At 37.3% G+C, this 9,074-nt stretch overlaps 1 long non-coding RNA gene across 1 annotated transcript; it reads right to left on the reverse strand.

Annotated features, from left to right (window-relative positions):
• Positions 1-205: 205 nt before the first annotated feature.
• On the reverse strand, positions 206-7,844 carry LOC101836256. The gene is made up of 2 exons (XR_001197537.3): positions 7,172-7,844; positions 206-6,543 (listed from the first exon to the last, which is right to left on the reverse strand). It is a non-coding gene; the product is annotated as an uncharacterized LOC101836256 (long non-coding RNA).
• Between the last annotated feature and the right edge of the window lie 1,230 nt (positions 7,845-9,074).

Raw genomic sequence — 9,074 nt, forward strand, 5'->3', positions numbered from 1 at the left:
CCTATCAGCCCAGGCCCGGCCCTAGGACGGAGGCGGGGCTCCCTTCCCAGTCCGGCAGCACCGCCAGTCCGGTGCTGCCAGTCTACCTGGCGGTGGCAGTAACATCCACTTCTTCCCCGACTTATCCAACCACACATGCAGAGACACCCACACCCACTCCCCCCACCCACACACTTCCATTCTTGGGACCAACAAAACTACTCAGTTTTGAAAAGGTATGCTCACATAGTTTATTACTTGTTTTATGAATTTCTCTAAGATTTTTTTGTGGCTAATAAAACAATGCATGATGTTTAAGGCAAAATTAATGAGGGTATACATAGTTAATATAAGATCATAATTTTTCATGTCTTATGGGTAAGGAGGCACAAGAATTTGAATAGCTTAAACATTCTTCATAGAATATTTGTCTTTACAAGGTAACATGAGCTTGATACAATAGGAGTAAATCTTTTTGCAAATAGCAAACTCCAATAACAATTCATATTTCTGAGTTACATTTTAATTATGTATATACTTATACAGCCATGTGGAACACATAGATTTTAGGTAATGAAAATTAAAGAAGTCAGAGCATACATAATAATTTGACCAAAATAAAAGTAACATTTCTTCAGCCAGATTTGTTCGTACTTAACCCCCAAATTTACGAAAAGCTAAGGCTGGTTATGTTGAAACTCTTTCCCATTGTTTTGTTACTTGCAAAAAACAATTGGGCAAGGGTGCAAAAAAAAATCCCCAACACATGTTTGCATATGACATTTAGACAATGACTACTGGGGTCAATACTGTTTCTCAGGAACATATTGTTGACCATGTGAACTGTGAGAACAGGGATTCTCTGCCAACCATGTTCATAAAACAAAGCAACTCAGTAATTTTTCCACTTCTGTGTAGACAGAAGTTAGTGTTCATGTTGATTCTGCCACACTTCAGTCCCAAGTAAACACACAGAGGGTTATTTAAATTATAATCTCTTTGTCCTTTGGTATAGGCTAATTGGTGGCTACCTATCTCTAATAACTAACCCATTTCTATTTATCAGTAAATCTCCAGGGAGGTTACCTTAACAGAGACTATTCAGCCAACCTGACTTCCTAGAGCTACATGGAGACTATCTGGAGACTCATTCTCTGTTCCTCTCTCAGAATTCCCCTACTCTGGTTCGAATCCCTGTATGTTCTCCCTGGCTTTATCCTGCCTGACCATTGGCTGGCACAGCTTTATTCATCAACCAAGAAGAGAAACATGTATTCACATCATACAATAGGGCATCCCACATCATCTCCTCTTTCTGTCTGGAAAAACAATGAAGGTTAATTTTAACATAGCACAATTACACACTACAAGAGCTAATAAGCAAAAACTATAGATAACAATGGTTAGTCCAATAACATTTGAAGAATTTAAAGAAAATATTCTATCATCTTTCCTATCTTTGTTAGTTTAAAGCTTTATATGCAACTTATTTATTACCTTAACTAAGGAAATGCATAAACATTATTTTCAGTCGTCAACAACACAAAAGACTCCAGAAGGATAATATATAAACAAAATAATTGACAGAGACATCTTGATGCCTAGAAAGTCTACCAAGGCTATCCAAATTTGGGGAATCTTTCTTCAGCTTATAGGCCCAGAATATCTGGCAGACTTTTTGATAAAGCAGGTTAATGAAGAACCATCCTGCCCCTTGGCAAGGTCAGCAGTCAATTTTATTTGTAACTTGCTTGTCCAGTTAGTTTAGTATGCTGTCAAGCAGTCCAGGCAAGTGATGTTTCTTGTCCAAATGGCTGGTCCTGCCATGTCAAAGGCAAACTCCGTAACGATTTTCTTAGATGGCCATCTTCCTCACTGATGTAATATGCTGACTTCAGAAGATGATCATATTTCTAGATTACCAATTCCTGTCTCATAAAATTATTATCTATAATCAGATTTTTAAAGAAAAAGTATGAAAAGGAAGAAAAAATAGCAATCATTGGCAGCTCGTGTAAAGGATAAGGTCAAAAATATGTAAGAAAGAAAGAATAAAGCAAACAACCAAAAAAAAGCTAAGAAAGATACCAATGAGGATTTCACTAAAAGATATCAATATTAAGCATAGAATGAAGCTTGATCAGCATGCACAACACCCTGGATCTATGTCTAAATCCTCATTTCTGGCAAAAAGTCTGACTTGGCACAGAATTTACATAATATGTATATATATATATATATGCATAAAAAGTCATAGTAAACACTGTGTTGAAACAGGTGAAACATCAGTCCTCCTTTCTAGGATCCTGCAAGGGGTAACTATAGTTAGATGCTCTATTAAAGGCTATTTACAAGTAATTCCTAAAAGGCTACTCAAGTTATTATTGAGATCAAGATAATTATCTATAAAGAGAGTACAGGATTTAAACCAGGAGAATACGGTCCCATCATTCTGAATGTTTTCCATGAAAACATTCTGTGTTGCTTAACTATAGACATTTAATTACAAAACATTTACAGTTTGACAACTGGGGACTCCCAAGTCATCTATGCCTTTGCTAATATTGGAGTAGGCCGCTTAAAGGTGATGCTTGGGTGAACAAAAAAAGACTTTATAAATACTATTATAAAATTACATTAGAAGTGGAAGTGTTACTTCTGTAAAAACAGAAATAAAATTTCTAAGTAAAATAGAAGAAAAAATTATCTTACTTCACTATTCTGAGGAAAAGGTAAGGGGACTTTCTATAGCAGCGTTTCACAACTGCAGTCATGAAACTCTTGTTTCATGAAATAACATAAACACACACAAAACCTGAATTACAATATAGTCTACTTATATAATCTCCTACAATAAAATATTAAAATAAAAATAATGTATTATAAGAAAGCTAACATGCAAATATTATCAAAATACAACTGAATTCTATCAAAACACCTTCAAATGATCACATAATGACTTATACATATACATTTACTGGTAAAGTTGTATCTAAAAGCACTCACATGGAAACTTAAAGAATAACCTTTGTTTTTTCCATGAATAGCTACTACTAAAACTTGATTTGTATTTTTTTAAGAAGGCAACCAAAAGGTAAACATTCACTAAGACTAGGACAAAAAGAACAACTTTCCAATAGGAACTCTGGGAAGAGCAAGACTTCAAGAAAGCCTACAGCTAACTTGCTCTGCTTTGTAGGGAGCAACGGAATAGCAGGGAGGACTCAATAATAAAAATGGCAGTAATAAACTTACTGATAAAGTTTTCAGACAGCAGTAGTAGAAAATTTGGTGAATCAATTTAAGATAATTCCTTATTACTGTACAGGGCATTATTATCTCACTGGATTCCCTTGCCAATGACTTCTATTATACATTACTGCATTTAAAGATTTATTTTAAGTAACATTCCAGCAAACAGCCTTTTCTTGAGTCTTTATTAAACTCTGTATTTCAAGTGTCTGCTAGAATTAAATTGCAGTACTGTCTTGTCCTAATGAGGACTACCTTACTTATTATTTATATCAACACACATTGCTCATATTTGAAGTCAATTTACAATGTACATTTATGTTTTTATATTGGCGAGAATAATTTAAATATTAATTTTTTTAGCAAGAGGCTTCTTTGGCACATTTCTAAGCAAAATATTCAGCTGGACCCATGGGTGACACATATGCTTCCAGCAGCTGGGAAGCCGAGGCAAGAGCATTACAAACAGGACAGATTTGTCTCCATGTCAAGTTTAAAACTACTCCTGCATGGTCTCTGAATATAAAATAGGGTATAATGAAAATTACCCCCTTGCTGATTGTGAAACTCTAAGATTTCTTTGGTGGATAAACATGGGATTCATAACTGTCGAGACACACTGCAACTTAAAATACATTTTGCTTACTTCAGATGTCTAATTCCTATCTCTCCAGGTTAAAGTCTATAGTCAGTTTATAAAAATAGAAAAAGTATGAAAAAGAAGAGAAATTAGCAATCATTGGCAGCTTTTGTTAACGATAGGGCCACAGATGTGTTAAAATGATAAAACCAAAAGCAAAACAAAGAGGTAAAAGCGCTACCAGTGAAGACTGCACTAGAGACCATCTATGCTCTAGGGGTGGACTACAGCTTGCACTGCAGGGAGAAGGTACTGCATCAGTCCTTATAATCCGCATCTCTGCCAAAAGTACTGATTTGTCATGGTGTTTACACAAAAAAAAACACTTTGTGAAAGACTACCATAGGATACATTTACATGTCACAGACTGGAATATTTACATTTATGAAAGAAGACACAATACATCTCTTTCTAGGAGGCTGGAAAGGGTTTGTGTGATTACATGCACCTTTTACAAGTGTACTGACAAGTAATTACTAAAAGACTACTAATGTTATTACTTAGGTCAGGAAAATTATCAATCAAGAAAGTACAGGATTTAATCCAGGAGTGTACGGCCCCATCATTCTGAATGTTTTCCATGAAAACATTCTATGTTGGTTAACTAAATTCATCTAATTACAAAATATTTACAGGTTGATACGTGGGTACCCGCCAATTCATCTGTGCCTTTCCTAATCTTGGAATAGGCAGCTTAAAATTGCTCACTGATTGAAAAAAATATTTTATAATTACTATAATAAAATTACATTAGAAGTAGAAAAATCACTTTTATAAACACAGAAATAAAATCTCTCAACCAAAAAACGTAAAAATAATTTTACTACACTATTATAAGGAAAAGGTAAGGGGACTCACTATAGCAGCGTTTCACAACTGCAGTCATGAAACTCCTGTTTCATGATATAACACAAAAAACACAAAATCTGAATTACCCTATAGTCTACTAGTATAATCTGCTAAAATAATCTACTAAAATAAAAATAATATGTATAAGAAACCTAACATGCAAATGTTCTCAGCATACAACTAGATTCTAACAAAGCACCCTTTAAAGGCTCACCCAATTACCTAATGCAATCTGAAACTACTTTCAGTTCTCACCAAGCAGCCTTGATGTTATTACAGGTTCACTATTTAATCATCAGTAGTGAGAGTTAAATATTTATTATCTAATGCCAAATTATAGTTTTAATATTAGTTATTGTTGCATAATCAATTAATATGATTTATTTAATCTGCAATGCCAATAATTTGTGTTACTTTTTTTCTCCTACACTTTAACTTACATCATTTTAGTATTTTCATTCATGTTTTATCAATACAACTTTCGTAATGTGCAATGATTAAAACAACTTTGTGAACTACTGTATTGTGAATGGATACAATGAGCTTTATTTCTGACTATCTTCAACTGTTAGGTTAAACTATTTGTGGTTTTTCTTTCAAATGTAGAAACAAGGTCTCAGGCATATAGTCCAGGCTGGCCTCAACTTTACTATGATGCCTGCACTAACTTTGAACTCCTGAACTTCTGCCTCTATCTCCAAGGAGCTGGTTTGGAGGTGTGCACAACCATGTCCAACTTTCTTTCATGTACTTCAATGTTATAAAGCAGCTTTTCTTCATACTACTTGCCATTAGATTTTTCTGTCAAGTAAAGTTATTCTGTCTTTTGGCAAGTTGATGTATCAAGACCCTAGCCTCCCAGAAATGTAAAGGGCATGATTACAAGAGATCATTGCAGTTAACAATATGAAGTTAAAATGAAATGTAAGTAGGTGGTCATGCACATCTGTAATGCCAGGACCAGGAGGCAGAGGCAGGTATTTCTCAGCGGCACTGGTCAGCACATTCTACCAAAAGAGTTCCAGGCCTGCAGGACTCAGGATTATGTATACAATTGATTACCTAGTCTGCTAAAGTACATTTTCAAATGTTTTTGTTTTGTGTCAGGTTGTAGGTTGCTTCAAAATCATTTCTAGAATAAGCCTCTATGTCCTTGCTAGTATTAAGGCACTGTAACATCATAGCTAGAATACATGTTACTAACAATCACATAAAACAAGAGCAGGTTAAATACTCCATTTAAAAGAGATAGTGCTTAATATAGTTACTTAGTCAGAGGCTGAAGCCCAGGAATGACGCGAGGAGAACGATCATTCTGATTATGGCATACTTCTAGGGCAAACCAGAACAACTCTGTAGTATAACTGTCTTGATGTCTTACTTTAGTCAACCCCACTGTCCCAGGTTTCACCACTCCAGGCTGATTATGACAGCACCTCTGAATATACCATTCTGTTTGCTTTTCATCAAAGACTTAAGTGAAAATTTTGACCAACAAGCTGAATTTTGAACTGCTGTTTACAATAAATTATACTAAAAAATTCTAAACACAGGAGTAGACTCAATCATGCTGAACAGATACATGAAATGCAAAAAGTTTCACATCTTTGTAACTCTTACATGGATCTTCAAGATGAAACCACTAAGTTTTACAATAAAATTCACACTCCATTTTCTTTTATAATCATCTTTCATTAGTTTTAGTAATTTTCTACACCCACTGATGTTAACCAAGAAGAACATTCCGCATTCCATGTGTAGCAACACTGGCTTCATCTTCTGAGATGGACTCACTCTGAGATGTGGAGCTCCTTGAGGCTGAGCTGCAGGGGGAAGAACATTATGGAGAACACAAACAATGCATCAGAGGAGATGACTCTTCCCATAGTAGCACACATACTTTATTACTCTGACTGAGCAGTTAAAATACACTCTCCGATACTTTGGGTTTCACCACTTGCTGGCAGAAAGCAAGTATTTTAGCAGAGTCCCAGGAAGATACAAGTGAATGACCGACGTACTTCTGGAATTTAATTGTTTTTGCTAGTAATTCCAGAAGAGTTGGAGGATCTATGCTATATCATTAACAAATTGAACAACCAATGGATTTCCTCGATATCTCAACTCTTGAAGATGAATAGGGTTGAGGATCTCCAGAGGCAGGTATGTCAGCAAGTCATTGAGGAGAATGGGAAAAAAAATGCAACTATGAAAGCTGAGGAGGAACCCTTTGGATTTTGTGGTCACATAACACCAATAACTGAGAGAAGGGAGATTTGCTAATTCTTTAATAGTATCATCAAAGGTATAAACATTCTAAATTCTCAAAGGTAACCATCTCAGCGAGGATACTGTGGAGCTTGTTACAGCCCAGGTTAAGCATGCACAGGGCTCCCCCTCCCACAGATAGTCAAGCCCCTCCTAGAAGCAGTTGCCTGTGAGGCTGAGTACCTGGAGTCTGAGACAGAGTGGCAACTGGGCTAGTCCCTCCAGCAGCAAGCCTGTGTTGTCAAGCCTGTTGTTCCTGTCCATCAGCATGCTCAGGATGCACTGAGTCAGCAGCTGGGGTCCCAGGGCCATGAGCTTCTCCCTGCTCTTGTCCAGGAGCTGAAGGTGGGGGAGGCTGCTGCTCACCTCCCTGGCAGGGATGTCAGATGCTTGGCTGTGGGGCAGCAGCAGCCACAGGAGCTCCGTTCCTAGCTCCATGAGCGGGTCTCTGCTCATGTCCGGGAGCTGGAGGTGGGGGAGGCAGCTCCTCAGTGCCCTGGAAGCATTGTCTGATGGTTTTAGAGCAGCAGCAGCAGCGACAGCAGCAGCACCCTGGATCCAAGCAGCTCCTCTGCATTCCCTTCCATCTCCCTTCCAGCTCCCCTCCAGCTTTGACTCCAGAGCCTTGGACTACATGCTGAGGAAGGAGCAGCTGAGTTCAGTGTCTCTGATTGTAGCCTCACCCATCTGTCTGGATTCCCTGGCTGCTCCCAACTGCCACCGTGGCACTTCCGGGAGCCGGAAGTGAGGTCTGTGTAGGAGGTTACTGGCCTAGGGGGCGTTCTGCTGCTCGGTCACCACTTTCTCTAGGTTAAATGAAATATGGACTTTCATCACCTCATGAACTGAAAATGTGTTCAAGCATTCTGCAATACAGTTCAAGTGTAGCTGAGATCTTTAACAGATGTTTAATTCATGCGTGACATGGAATATGTGGGAGAGTCCTCTTTGCTTCTCATTTTACACTGCATATCTAAGGATTACAGGGGTCAGCCCACTTTTCCATTAACTCAGATTTCAGTGCAGGATCCAGAAATGTTAAGTTGAATCTTGGTGGGAACTGTGGGAATAGCGTTAGAGATGGAACAGAGAAAAACCGTAGGATCTCAAAGCTTTTGTTACGGTCAGTTTCTTGGGTTAGAGTAAAGTGTTTTATTTTACATAAAGCCAAAATACAATAGCTGTATAGATGGTCATTAAGCAATAGACTTATATTACATGTGGTATGAACCGCTGGGTTTTATCTCTACAATAAACCTGAGAATCAGTCTAGCAATCCCAGAACTTGGGAAGCAGAAATTGTCAGATGTCTATGTTTGCTGGCCATCCTGCTGAAATTACAAGGTGAATTTCTTTTACTTAAAACAGTGACTCATATAGTCCAGAAGTCGCAGTGATTTGTACTGATAAATTATTTACATTCTTGCTGTATTTACTTTCCTTGATATGGTATAAACAGGTCTAATGCTTCTGTGTAATAGGGTTCAAATAGCAAACCAGCATGGTTTCAATAAATTTGAAATTTAGGAACAAATGAGCTTATTGCATTACCTTAATAATGGAGGGGAGGTGTCAATCATATGTGTATGTGTGTTCCTCCTAACTGACACCCATGTTAGGGGGCCTAGTTTAATCCTATGTTGTTTCTCCAGCACCTACAAAGTTCCCTGTACTGTAGTTACATGCCTAGTCTTACTTAAAATCATATAATTTTGTGTAAGTAAAGAGCAGTGCTTATAATAAAATATCTACATTTAGCAAAATGGAAAATCATTTAGGTAAAAATTAGGCACTTTAAAAATAAATGCAGGTTAGCTGGTCATTGTTGGCACACGCTTTTATTACCAGCACTTGGGAGGAAGAGGCAGGCAGTTCTTTGTGAGTTCGAGGCCAGCCTGGTCTACTGAGAGTTCCAGGACAGCCTCCAAAAACAATACAGAGAAACCTTGTCTTGAAAATAAATGAACAAATTAAAAAACGCAGGTAAATACTTTTCCATATATACTTTTACTGGTAAACTCAATAACAAGCATAGAAATGAAAACTTACATAATAAACATTTGTATTTATGAAAATAGCTGTTTCT

The sequence above is a fragment of the Mesocricetus auratus genome, unplaced genomic scaffold (assembly GCF_017639785.1).
Source record: "Mesocricetus auratus isolate SY011 unplaced genomic scaffold, BCM_Maur_2.0 Super-Scaffold_100030, whole genome shotgun sequence".
In the NCBI taxonomy this organism is placed as follows: Eukaryota; Metazoa; Chordata; class Mammalia; order Rodentia; family Cricetidae; genus Mesocricetus; species Mesocricetus auratus.